At 35.8% G+C, this 14,951-nt stretch overlaps 1 pseudogene; it reads left to right on the plus strand.

The window, feature by feature from the left end:
* Positions 1-363: 363 nt before the first annotated feature.
* On the plus strand, positions 364-1,231 carry LOC122151914 (annotated as a pseudogene).
* Positions 1,232-14,951: the final 13,720 nt, after the last annotated feature.

Raw genomic sequence — 14,951 nt, forward strand, 5'->3', positions numbered from 1 at the left:
CTGACCTTTCTGTTAACAGCCATGTGCTTATCCACTGTGGCACCAGGGCATGAAAGATGATTTAAAGGACACTATTGAACAATTATCCTCTTGGATAATTGGATAATGGGCCATAAAAGATGAAAATGGAACACCAGATGATCATTATGCTTTCAGGAAAAGTAAATTATTATTATAGAGCTTTTGCTCAAGCAATAATACATTTTCTGATTTCGTTCTTTGATACAGGCTTTCATCTCTCAGTTTAGACAACAGACATTGGTAATAAATCAATTAAGTGAAATTGTTTTGCTCAGACTCTCTAATTCTTAGTAACTACAGGCGTTTTTCTTCAGAGATTTGTAGCTATAGATATTTTTATTCATGGTGTTTTCACTGTTTTATATCATTACAATGGTGAGTGATAGTCTCATAGTCATCCCAGTTACAGGTCAGTCTCACCTACAGTCTCCTGTGTATTTATTGCTTACCACTCTTTCAGTCACTGTTATGTGTCTTGCTTACTTTGCTACTCCCAAATGATTACAGGCTATCTGATTGGACACAAAATCTTCTTTTTGATGATTTCATAATGCAGATTTTTTTTCCTATATTTTTTACTGCTACTCAGATTATTTTACTCATGGATATATCCTTTGATAGGACTATTATAATATTCAAAACCCCTCCACAATGGTTCAGTCCAAAGCCCTTGGACATGAGTTGCTCTTGTGGTGGTTTCCTGGATGGTAGGAGTCATACAATCAATGAACCAGGTCATTTTTGCCCTACATTACTATTCTGTGTTTCCAATAAAGTATATATATAGCTTTTCCTGTGACTTTCCTGTGGTATTCCAATTAGCTTGTGTATATACTTATGTTCTGGGTCTCTTTATGATCTCAACAATTGGCATTATTATGGTGTCCTGCTTTACTCTTTTCTTCAATTCTTATGCTATTGTCTTAGTTACTGTCAAGCCTCATTCTTCAGGAACATTATCTAAGGCCCTTTACACTTGCACTGCTCATTCATTGTTTTCTTTATGTTCTTTACACCATGTATTTTCATCTCCACGTGGCCACCACACAGTTTTCTGGTAGACAAGACCCTGACTGTGTTTTACACCATCTTTGTTCTCATTCTGAACCCAATAGTCTATACCTTGAAGAATCAAAAAGTTAAAATAACCATGAGAAAACTGAAGAGCTTTCTAAATTCCAACAAGGCAACACTTCGTCATTATTTTTAGTTTTGACTTCTAGTTCTAGTTAATTTCTTATTTTAACTTTCTACACATTAAGTGCCAGTGTTTTTATGCTCAGCATTATTTACAATCCTGTGTTATAGACCATGGTGGGGATGGCTTTTAATGGTGTACATTATTTCCAATAACAAAATCACAGCAGGATTGAGATGTGAAGGATTTACAAGAAGACTGTGTTGACAAGTCCCTTCACCATCCTTTCAGTGTTTGGGAAACCATGAAGCTTCATAACACGAAACCTGTGAGCTTTTTAAAATTGTGACAAAGGTGGTAACTGAACTGTCTCATAAAATTAAGCAGATTAATTGAGTACAGATGGGGGAAATATTAAAATTAGATCTAGATGAAAAGAGGAAAAATGTAAATTATAATATGTGAAGGAATTAAATATATGAAATTGCAATAAAAACTTTAAATAATGCATGCTTCCAAAACTGTTTGCAGGAAATTTCAAAATACTATACAATGTAATGATCGTTGATTTACTATGAGGCCTCGGAAGGAAGGTTGGGCAATCCTACTTCCGTAGTGATACTGCCTCGGAAACCCAAGGAGGAGTCGCTGTGAGTCGGGGCTGACTCGACAGCAAACAACAACAACAACAACAATGAAATTTAAATTTCCAATCACCCTCTTTGTACGGATGTCCTCCAAGACCCACAATTAGGAGTTAACATAATTTTACTCATAATTTTTAACTTTCTTTTTCTTTATCAAAATGTTGTAATTGCCTCAGATTGTAAATGTCTTAGTATCTGAAGAATCTCAATTAGCCCCTGCCTGCAGGGGTAAAATTCAGATAGTCTGTTATCTTTTCACCTGGGTTGAATGTCAGTTCTACTCTATTATGAGCAAGATGCTTAATATCCTTTGGCTTAGTGTCTTCATTTGTAAAAGGAGTTAGTAATGGTTTCTAAGCCATAGGGCTGCTTGTGGAATAAAGTAATTAGTTCATATAATGTATATAATAATTGTACTTCTGTTTCCATCCTTTGACTTTCACCTTATTTGTGTCTGTGAATCTAAAGTATGCCTGATGCAGGGTCATTGTCTGAAGATTCTGTGCCAAGTCAATGAGTTGTTAAATATCACTAAAAGACACACATTATTCTTGCAGGTATATTTTGAAAGAAATTAAATTGCCAGATTTTTCTTAAGATTTTTTGGCAAGAGAGAAGAGAAAGGCTGCTAGGTATTTTCATGGGACAAAGTCATGAATATTTTTAACTTTTTTTCCTCTAACACTTCATGATTATTCCTAGCAGATTCTTATGAACTCTAGATGCATATTTAATCTTATATTCAATCAATTTTACCCTGAACCCTGAGTATAATTATAAGAACTCTGATAGCATTATGAATCTCTGGTGGCATAGTAGGTAAGGCATTTTTCTGCTAACCAGAAGGTTGACAGCTGGTCTGTGGGAAGACGATGAGGCAATCTGCTTCTGTAAAGATTTATGGGCTTGGGAACACAGAGGTAGTCACTATGAGTCAGAATCAACTCAGTGGCTATATATATATATATATATATATATATATATATATAGCACAGTGGTTAAAACATCCAGCTGCTAACCAAAAGGTCAGCAGTTCAAACCCACTAGACACTCCATAGGAGAAAGATGAGGCAGTTTTTTCCATAAAGATTTCCAGCTTTGGAAACCTTATCAGGCAGTTCTACTCTGTCCTATAGTGTTACTATGAGTCAGAATATGGCAGTGGGTTAGTGGGTTTTTTGGGTTTTATAATGATTGTAGGTGACACACAACAACAAAGTTCTTTGATGAACCAGTTTGTTCTTTAGCAAATTGCAGAAACCTTATTAAATATTATAAAGATAACATGATTTCATATATGGAAGTGAGTACTTAGAAAATCATTAAGAATCCTGGAAATTAAGACTATAGGATGGGCCTCTATAGATGCCTCTCAGAACAATATAAAAGACCTAGGCTGTCAAGAGAGCTGTCTTTGTTGCAATCTTTGCCATCCTTTGTCAGAAAGATAATACTCAATGATCTAGAAAATATCCCAATGATCTTGAGTTACTATATCACATCTCTCCTAGCAAAACAGAAGCCTCTCATGCTACTGTGTCTCCTTTCAATTAGTTCTTTTACAAATTCAAGTCATACATGAGTATCTTGAAGAAGCAGCACCCAGAACATATATAGAAAACAAAATACAATGGTGTCTAGGATTATTTTTTTACATTTTATTTTTTAAATAATCTAAAGTTAAAATGGGAGCTCTGGTGGCATAGTGCCTAAGGCACGTGACTACTAACCAGAAGGCTGGTGGTTCAAACCCATCAGCCACTCTTTGGAAGGAAGATTGGGCAATCTACTTTTGTAGAGATACTGCCTCGGAAACCCAAGGAGGGGTCACTATGAGTCAAATCCAACTCTACAGCAGTGGGTGGGTAAAGTTAAGATATTTATAGATATAAGTCATGTCGTTGTTGCTGTTATGTGCCGTCGAGTTGGCCCCGACTCATAGCGACCCCTCCTTGGGTTTCCGAGGCAGTATCACTACGGAAGTAGGATTGCCCGACCTTCTTTCCGAGGAGTGGCTGGTGGGTTTGAACCGCCAGCCTTCTGGTTAGCAGTCAAGTGCTTTAGCCACTATGCTACCAGAGCTCCTGATATAAGTCATAGTCATTGTTAAATATTCAAACTATAGAAAAAGTGGTCTGAATCCTCAAATACATCCCTCCCATTGTCATGCTCAGTTTATCATCTTACTTCCTAATTCACATAGCTGAATATAATTTTCTTATCCAATTTCATAATCTTTATCCTTAGTTTGGAGTATTTTTTATTTGCAATTAGTATAATTATTGATGTAATTGGATTTAAGTTTACACGTTTGCAGTTATAGTTCTATATGTATCCAATCATTATTGGCTTCTTTGTTGCTTTTTACAGCTTTTTTAGAAGTTAAAGAGATATATTCTTGAGTCAATTTTTAATTCCTTTGTTGGTTTTCAACTACGATTTTTTTAATTAATTTCTTTCTGGTTGCTCTAGCAATTATAATACGCATTGTAACTTCTCTCAACTTACTTTATATTAAAACTACTTTAATTCCAGTAAATGATGTAAACTTTGTTTCAGTCTATGTCCAGTTTCTTCCCATTTCTATACATTGCATCTTCATATTTATAAGTTAAAAGTAAAATTTCATCCTATGGGGAAGTTTTACTCTCTCCTATAGAATCACTATGAGTTGGAATTGATCCAAAGGCATACAACAACAACAACAATATGTGACAAAGGAACAACAAAGAGGTATTTCAATGGAGCAAGGGTAGCTTTCAATAAATGGTGCTAGACCTTAACATTTCACAAAATTAATTCAAAATGGATAATAGCCCTAAATATAAAGTGTGAAATTATATAACATTTAGAAGATAAGATAGATTTGAATGTAGGTAACCTTGAATTTGGCAATGAGTTTCTATATATAATACCAAAAGTGTAACACACACAGAAGAAAAATTTGATCATTCATATTTTATTAAAATTAAAAAGATACGGCTTTTGAAAGACACTGTGAATAGAACAACAAGACAAGCCATGTCTGAGAGAAAATATCTGCAAAATGCATTATTAAGCAAAGAACTTGATTCAACAATTGCAAAGAACTCTTAACACTCAACACAGAAGAGAATTGGGGCCATCAAATGATATGTTGGGAAAGTATCTTTCAAAGAATATATATCCATTGAACAAAAACTGAGGAGAAGTTTTTCTTTTTCTTTTTTTTTTTCCCTAACTAGTAGACTGGGGTCTAGAAATCAAGGAGTAGAAGTAAAAAAAGACCTCTGTCACCATCACATCTAGTGAACTTTGATAGAATTTTGTTTTCTTTAAGAAACTTTAAATTGGTCCAGTCAATCTCCAATTTTCCTTCATTCTTACATATTACATCTTTGTCTTTATAGGTTGAAGACAAAATTTCATCCTATGTGTTAGTTCTGCTCTTCTTATAGAGTTGCTGTGAGCTGGAATTGCCTTGATGGCATACACAACAATAGTCTTTGACAGAGGAAAAACCAGGTGGCATTCAAATGAAAAAGGGATTGCTTTCATTAACTGGTGGTCATGTGTGTGTGTGTGTGTGTGTGTATGTGTGTATAACTCTGGGTTGGGAATACATAACATAGTTTTTGACTTCACAATATTCTAAATGAATTTGTTGACTTTCTAAAAAAACACAAATTAGCAAATCTGCCTAAGGAGACAAAACTGAAGATATAGCAACAATGGGATACATTAGAAACTAAGTAAAAGTTTTAACTTATAAAAGTCACATAGTATATTCAAGTTTATGTATAACTTTTTTCAAACTTTAAAGAACAGATAATACCAAGATATAAAAATACAGTACTTTTCTGAGAACTCGAACTAATTTTATGAGCCTATCATTGCTATAATACAAAAAGAAGATGTGAATAGCACAATAATTTAATAATGACCAGTTGCCAACAAGTTGATGATGACTTATGACAACACCATGTGTGTCAGAATGGAACCATGTTCCATATGGTTATCACTGGCATTTTTTTCAGAAGTAGATAACCAAGCCTCTCTTCCAAAGCACCACAGAGTGGACTCCAACCTCCAATCTTTTGCTTCTCAGGTGAGCATGTTAACCATTTGCACCAACAAGGGACTCCAACAGGGGATTTAATGTTACTACTAGCAAAAGTCACTTAAAAACCTATATGCAAACCCCTGCCCCCCCCCCAGAAAAAGCATATAAAATCCCGCTTTGATATGGTTGCATCACATGATAATTAAAGTTTATTCTAAGAGTACAAATATAGTCCCTTTTAGTGGGCTATTAATGTTACATAACATCTCAGATTGGAAGAGCCTCTCATGTTATGTCACCATAGCAGGGGATCAGATATTCTCTGCCGAGTTTTCTATTTTTATTTCTACTAACATGACAAATAGCACTAAAGATTCAATTCCATTTAATTCTTCTCAAAGTGCAAAATTTCCCCAATGTATTAAAAAGAAAGTGTTCATAATTGATGGCTAGTTTGACACAGGGGAATAGCTCTGAGATATGAGGAAAGTTGAAAGTGTTTTGGCTTTCTGGACTTCAGCCATTTTTCTCAGCAAACACCTAATGACAAGGAATCTCTATGGAACACATCCACCCTCCATGGTCTCAGTTCAATCTCCAGTCCTGAATGAAATAAAAAAGTGATAAAATGGGAAAAGGATGAAATAGAGTGCCGAGAATAAGATGAGGTCTAAATAAGATTGCAATAGCTATGATACCTGAGCTCTAATATGGGTATAAATCTGATACAACTTTTTTACAGGAGTATTTGATTTGAAAGAAATCAAAATTTCTTTCAACTTTCACAAATTCTGCAGATAATTTAACCAGGTATGTTTTCTTTATTTTGTATCACTAATTTGCTTGAGATTTTCTCTTTGGAAAATGTTAATAAGACTTTTAGCTAGAGAAAGTAAGACTTGGGGCAAGGAATTGTAAATTCTGGACTTACAGTTTTGGTCAAATGCTTTTATGTTAACAAAAAAATATTTACATCTATGTTTATTTGGTACATAATATTTGCTTTTCACTGAGAAGAGAAAATGGATTAAAAGTTGATTTCTGCAATATTTGGATTGACTGATTGATTGGTGTTAAAACTTTCCTTCTTTCTTACTAAGGAGAGGAGATTTTACCAAAGCATAATAACGTCATTTATAATTATCTCAGTTTATCCCAGCCCACCCAAGCCCATAGACTAAAATGACATTGTTGTTGTTGTTGTTATTTGCCATAGAGTCGGCCCTGACTCATAGCGACCCCTCCTTGGGTTTCCGAGGCATTATCACTACGGAAGTAGGATTGCCCAACCTTCCTTCCGAGGAGTGGCTGGTGGGTTTGAACCATTAGGAGCCCTGAAGACATGGGATGACGTTCTGGATTTTTTACTTGCTGGTTGTATAATCTTGACTATAACTTTATAATTTAACTTTATAACTTAACTTTTCTGAGTCTTAATTTCCTTATATGAAATCTATACAAAGTTACTTCCCATGTGGATTTCTGACTTTTTTCTTTCTCCCCTTCCCATGCTCTACTGATTTCTCATTTACTTTCCCTAAAAGACAGTCCTCATTACATAGGAGACTGCCCTAATGAAAACATATCGCAAAAGTAGGATGAAAAATTTTAGTCTCAAGAGATAATGCCCTAGAAGGGCGTCCCCTTTTCACCACAAGTGATAACTATTGATTTAAATATCCTTTGGAGTGGTTTAGTTTTAGTTATTTTGTCAAGGCATACAGTATTCACTCATTTGATTCTTTTTTACACTTAACATTGGTAAGAAAGTGTAATATAGCAACAAACCATTTAGAAGATATTATCAGGGAATTACGTTTTTCAGCCTAATAAATTATAAAGGAACATCATGTGTCCTTTTAAGTGAAACATACTGCCATTTGAAAACAAAATATATATTACTTCTTACAGCTGGTAGTTCAAACCCACCAGCGACTCCTCAGAAGGATTTTCGGCAATCTACTTCTGTAGTGATACCGCCTCAGAAACCGAAGGAGGGGTCGCTATGAGTCTGATCCGACTCTATGGCAGTAAGTAGTAGTAACCTTTTAAGGTAGAGATAAGTGTTATGAAGAAGCTCTGTTGGTGTAGTGGGTTAAGGCATTTGGCTGCTAAACATAAAAGTTGGTGGTTCAAACCCACCAGCACTCTGTGGAAGAAAGATTGACAGGTTTGCTTCCATAAACCTTTATACCCTTAGAAACCCAACAGGGGTCACTATGAATTGGAATCCACTCGATGGCAGTAAGTTTAGTTTTGAGGGTTTTTTTTTTTTTGACAATTATCATGAAAATCATTTATGACTCATTTAATGATATTTAAAAGGGTTTTACATCAACTCCCTATATTAATTATCTCATTTCAAATCAAAACAAAATTTTTTGTGGTCCTCTTACTTTTAGATCCCTTTAGGGATTCTACTATTGAGTGTAATGGAAAGAGCCCTGAAGACATGGGATGTTGTTCTGGATTTTTTACTGGCTGGTTGTATAATCTTGAATATATTAGCTAACTTTTCTGAGTCTTAATTTCCTTATATGAAAAATAGGGAAAATAATCTCTTTGTCTAATCAGATTGTTATAAACTTTAATGCTCACATACTGTATGTAAAATCATTTTCAAATGGAACAGTTTTTTCATTTGAACTGACATCATCTTTCTTCCACAATCTTCAATAGAGACTGACACAACACTTCAATTTTTCCAAACAAACAAACAACAACAAACCAGGCTTTCTTTCAGCTAAGAGAGTCTTGCATTTCTAGACATATTTTTTATGAATATTCAAATCACAGCCTGTCTCCCTAGATTCCATTTTACACTGCTCCAGAGAAGCTGCAGAGAAAATACAGGCAGAATGGATTATTTTACAATCTATGGACATATTGCTAATTATTTTAATTTTTGCCTGAGGAGGAAGAATTGTGTTGCTGGGTATTTTTCAAATATAACTTCTCTTATTAGGTCAGAAAAATCCTAGTTAAAGGCTACCCTTTCTGTATCAAGAAGATTTCTGCTGTAATCAGAAATGTAAAAGGTAATCATTGGCTTGACAATGTTCTACTTTTTAACAACTTTAACTGAAACATGTTTTTGCTTTTTGTGACGATTATTATTACTTCATCTATTCATATTCTGCACTGGCAAATTGGTCATGTTAGATTAGTTATTCTCTTAGAGTCCAATGTTAACTGCAAGATATGTTGTGTAATGCCACTTTGACAGGAATATACCACAAATGGGATGGCCTTAAGAAATAGGAGTTTATCCTTAAAATTTGGAGACTTTAAGTCTGAGTTCAAAGTGCCAGGCTCTAGGGGCTCAGTGAAAACCCCTTGACCTTGGGCTTCAGCTTTGCCTCTTGCTCCCAGCCCACTGAAGCTAGAGGCATCTCTTCACTCAGGCATCTACTGGCTGCTGAGGCTAACAAGCTCAAGGTCAACAAATACAATGGCACAGTCCTGATGTTACCAAACCACACAGCAGGCCATTAACTTAAGTCCATTGTAAGTCCCAAGGCCGGCAGAGCATAGCAGGCTGCTGAGCAATGACACGGCTACATGCAGGGTCCAAGCATGCCATAGGCTAGAGACCTTTCCCAAGGCTTCTCCTTATATACAGGAAGCAGACCACATCCCAAAGGCAACTACTCAGCTGCTTGTGATAGATCCCACCATGGAGTTGATTGGCAGTCTTATCATGGGGAATAATTACCACCGGCTGCCCAGATACTTAACCAGGCCCAGCCAAGTTGACACACAAACATAACTACCACAGGGGTTGTGGGAGGTAAGTAATAGAAAATGGCAAGAGGGAAAAAAAAATATTATTATTATTATTTTTTAAGAAAAACAGAAGATAGGTCATTTCTTTAAAAGTGTTTCCTCTTGGGAAATCTCAAATAACTAAAATTGCTTGGACATAATTCTGAGTGGATATGAAAAGAAGAATGGCAATAAAGGTAATATAAAATCTGGATGCTTTAGCATCACCACTTGATTGGGGTCTTTGCAATATAGACCAGTTATTTGTTTAGGCTTGCTACCTTCAAGAAAATTAGATGGAGGTTGGACTTCTGGAAAGAAGTACTAGCTAGACGAAAGGATTGGAAATTTTTTGGAGTGATTTAAGAGGCAGGAGCTCTGGTGGTGTAGTGCCTAAAGCACTTGACTGCTAACCAGAACGTTGGACAATCTAATTTCCTAGTGATACTGCTTCAGAAACTCAAGGGGGGGTCGCTATGAGTTGGGTCTGACTCGATGGCAAATAGCAACAACAACAATTTCAGAGACATGTTGAAAAACTTCATCTTAGCTGGACTTATAATTTCTACCAGAGAATTTTATCTCCTTTAGTATGCAGCTTTGATCACCACAGAAATGTCATGCTTCACAACCACCCCAGCCAACACTGGTACTCCCAATAAAGGTGATATTTGAAGATGTGGTCTCTCAAATTTTCACCATTAAGAAGTCACTCAGCATACTTTTTCTGTAGCCACCATTGTTTTAAAAGTTTTGTTTAAAATAGAACTTATCGATTTATAAGCCTTTTCACTATATCTTTTTAAATAATAAAAATGCATTTCATGGAAAAAGGCATTTATTTTAAGATGGACAGAAGGCAAAAACATTTGGGAAAATTATAGATCTGAACTTATTAAAATATTTTAAATAATTTTATAGAAAATTTGACAAAGATAAAATTAAAAGACAAAGATTAAAGTAAACTATGTGGGATATCTGTGAAAAAGTCTAATAGCTTAATAGTAAAATGTCCATATAAATAAATAAAAAGAAGATGGAAGATCTCATAGAAAAAATGATCAAAGGACATTGATATGCAATTGAGGGAGAAAAACATACAAATGGCTAATTCATTAAAGAATAAATGTCCCACTCCATTAAAAATCACAAAATGTACTGAACTATCAATCAGATGCATTTTCATGTAACAAATAAGCAAAGATAAAAAGTATGACACATTGTCTTGCCAAGAAAGAGAGAGGTGAAGAATGGACAATCTCATATATCAATTTAGTGAGATGGGTTTTAATACAAATGAACAGAAAGTTTTTAAAATATACATTTATAATGCTATATCTTAAATAAATAATTATGTATACCCAATAAAACTTTAGCCCAAAAGTATGCTTATTATGTAATAGCAAAAATTGAAAACATCCACACAATAAAATATCAAAAGTCCATCTTTCAAAGCAAATATAGACGGCATGAAAAGGAGTCTGGTAGTGTAGTGCATAGTGCCTAAGGCACTTGAGTGCTAACCAGAAGGCTATCGGTTCAAACGCACCATCCACTCCTTGGAAGGTTGGGCAATCTACTTCGGTAGCGATACTGCCTCAGAAACCCAAGAAGGGGTTGTTATGGGTCGGGTCCGACTCCACGGCACATAACAACAACAACAAAGGCATGGAAAAATATTTAGGATAATTGTTGAGTATTAGGTTGTTGTTGTTATGTGCCGTCGAGTCGGCCCCGACTCATAGCGACCCCTCCTTGGGTTTCCGAGGCAGTATCACTACGGAAGTAGGATTGCCCGACCTTCCTTCCGAGGAGTGGCTGGTGGGTTTGAACCTCCAGCCTTCTGGTTAGTAGTCAAGTGCTTTTAGCCACTATGCTACCAGAGCTCCTGAGTATTAGGTTATAAAATAATATTTACTATATGTATAGTCATATATGTATCTCCCTTAGAACACACAGGTAACTACATATATTACTACATATACTATATAGTTCAATAACATGTATATAGTTATTATCCTTGTGTATTCTAATTAAAATTTATTTTTGATTTTGTCATATTAGTTATTTGAATCTTTAGTTTTGCTGTATTTTTTAGTTTTAAAACTTTTTATTGTGATTTGTGTGAGTTTGCAGAGCAAGTTGGTTTTCCATTCAACAGTTCTTCAACATTTTGTTTCATGAAATTGGATACTATTCCCACAATGTAATAATATTATTCTCACTTCCTCCCTGGAGTTACCATACCCCTTTGTCCTCCCTTGTGATACATATTTGATTTATTTTTTCATTTGAAAAATAGGAAAACTATAAAATCAAAAGAGCTTTACTCTTTTTTTTTTTTTTCCTGATGAAAATAATGTCTTTGTTGGTGGTGTAGTCCCTGTGGTATTTGACTGCTAACCAAAGGCTTGAGGTTCAAACTCAGAAGTCACTCCTCGGAAGGAAACTGGGCAATCTACTTCCTTAGAGCTTCCGTCTTGGAAACCCAAGGAGGGTCTCTGTGAATAGGAAATGACTCGATGGCAGTGAGTGTGGTTTTTTTGGATCTGCCATTCCAGCTCCTAGCAACCCTTACAGGACAGAGTAGAACTCTCTATTAGGTTTTCCTAGGCTGTAACCTGGGAGCTCTGGTAGCATAGTGCCTAAGGCACTTGACTGCTCACCAGAAGGCTGACGGTTCAAACCCACCAGCCACTCCTCAGAAGGAAGGTTGGGCAATCCTACTTCCGTAGTGATATTGCCTCCGAAACCCAAGGAGGGGTCACTATGAGTCGGGGCCTACTTGACGGCAAACAACAACAACAACAGGCTGTAACCTTTAGGGATATAGGTCAGGTGGTAACTTTTAAGGATCCAAATCTGCAAGTCTTTTCTCCTTCTGAACAGATAGTGGGTTCCTGCTGTCAAACTCAGCCGCCAAGCCCTTAAGGACTACCAGTCCTTCTTCATTAGAAAGTTAATACATGCTCACAGCAGACAAATAAATACTCGAAGAAATACAATGTATAAATATAAAATTATTCTCATCCAGCAATAACCACTGTTAACATTTGCATAGGCCTGTAAAAAGTTTTCTATGTATATATATCCTGTTGCCACAGTAAAATGTTATCTCTAGGGGGTGATTTAGAAAATAAGTTTTAACCTCTGTTGTACCTTCTTTAATTCCTGGTAAAGGAACATAGTTTTGAACAGTTAAGAATGTTCACTTTGTCTGACTGCGGTATCACTAGCTGCGTGGAGAAAGGGAATGATGACCTTGGAATTCTAAAATGGAATAATAGATTAAAAGGGAGAAATTAACTGAGTTGGTGAGCAAAGGAGAGTCAGAAGGAACTAAAGATAGACCTTACCATCTTCACTATTTTGTTCAAGGTGTGAAAACATCTTTGTTGCTATTTGCAGCTGTTGAGTCAATTCTCACTCATGGAGACCTCATGTGTGCACAACAGAGTAGCTCCATAGGGTTTTCAAGGTTGTGATATTTTGGATGCAGACTGCCAGGCCTGTCTTCTGAAGAGCCTTTGGGTGGGTTCAAACTGCCTGCCTTTCAGCTAGTTGTCAAGCACTTTGTATTGCACCACCCAGGGAACCTAGGAAAAACATCCTACTGCCCTCCAGTGACTTCCTGTCTTCTCTTCCAGAAACAGAGTGCTACTTGCAATGACTTACCTCTCTCCCAAGTCAGAGTTTTTTAAAACATTCTCCAGAAAATGAGTCACTTCCATTTTTAAATCAGTAAAATGCAAAGTAGGATCCATATAAGTGCCCCAGCAGGTGACCTCCTGAAGTGTGAGGAAAATACTAGTAGTTCTCTTAATATTTATGAAATCTTTCATCTCAAATTTCAATTCTATTTTATATTGTATGTAATATTGCAATGTAGTACTATATGTTTGTAATTTGCAGGTAAATGAATATAGTTGGTCAGTCCTTCTGCTGTTAGAGGAGTGCAAAGAAAAAATTTGAAGAAGGTATTTGTAAAAGTAAGTCCCCTATGTTATTAAATTCAAGCATTCTTTATTCTTGCATCCTGACTAGTTTATTCATAAAGATCTTAGTAATTTAATTCTCATATTAAATTAAATCTCGAGAGTTTACTAATATAGAACTATTTTTATTTCTGAGACAAAAATTGAATACATATATAAATAAATAAACTGAAGCTCAAAAAAAAAAAAAATTTCCAGAATTTTCTCCAAAGAACACCTCAATAATTTGCTGGCAAAATTAAATCACATGACTTTACATAATCTAAATTTAGAACTGTCTTAGATAGTCTGGCTCGTTGGTTTAGTGGTATGATTCTCACTGTGGGTGTGAGAGGTCCCAGGTTCAAATACTGGACGAGCCTCACATTATCGTTGGGTGCTCTGGTGCTGTAGTGCCCAAGGCATTTGACTGCTAACCAGAAGGCTGGCGGTTCAAACCCACCAGCCACTCCTTGGAAGGAAGGTTGGGCAATCTACTTCCGTAGTGATACACCCTCAGAAACACAAGGAGGGGTTGCTATGAGTCGGATCCAACTTGAAGGCAGTGAGTTTGGTTGATGTAAAAGATAAAAATGTGATCTATTATATATAAAATCAAATATTAACATATTTGAACATAAATAGATGACGTTTAAGTACATGAAATATCTTGTTCTATTAAGTAGAAATTGTGTCTACCATATTAATTTTCATATAGAAATATTTTCACCATAGATGGAAAAAAAGCCATGGTACCTAATATCTATCGAACATACCCTATGGGCTAAGCATTGTTCTAATATTGCACCTTTTATAACTCTTAATTCTTACAGCAATCCAATGAAGCATATTTCATTATTCTTCCATTTTACAATGCAAAAACTGACACAAAGGGCTTAATGGACTTGCTCAAGGTCACACAGCTAGAAAAGATAAGAAATAGAATTTGAAACCTTGATATTAGTTTGACTCTAGAGTTTCGCTGTCCTATTTCTTAGGAATTTCGAAGTGGTGGAAGTGAGGTATAAACATTGTATTTTTAGAATATACCTTTCATGCTGGATTGCAGGAATGAAAGCCATGGTATATAGAGTCACTATAAAAGATATGCTTGCATGTAATATGCATTTCTATGCTTACAAGAATTTAAAGGAACCCTAGGGGAGCAATGGTTAAACACTTGGCTTCTAACTGAAAGTTCAGTGGTACGAACCCATCAGGAGCTCCACAGGGGAAAAGCCTTGATAATCTGCTCTATAAAGATTTGTTGTTGTTGTTGTTATGTGCCGTCGAGTCGGACCTGACTCATAGTGACCCCTCCTTGGGTTTCCGAGGCAGTATCACTATGGAAGTAGATTGCCCCA

Source organism: Orycteropus afer, unplaced genomic scaffold, assembly GCF_000298275.1.
Source record: "Orycteropus afer afer isolate SDZICR_OR568_19922 unplaced genomic scaffold, OryAfe1.0 scaffold00883, whole genome shotgun sequence".
Classification (NCBI taxonomy): Eukaryota; Metazoa; Chordata; class Mammalia; order Tubulidentata; family Orycteropodidae; genus Orycteropus; species Orycteropus afer.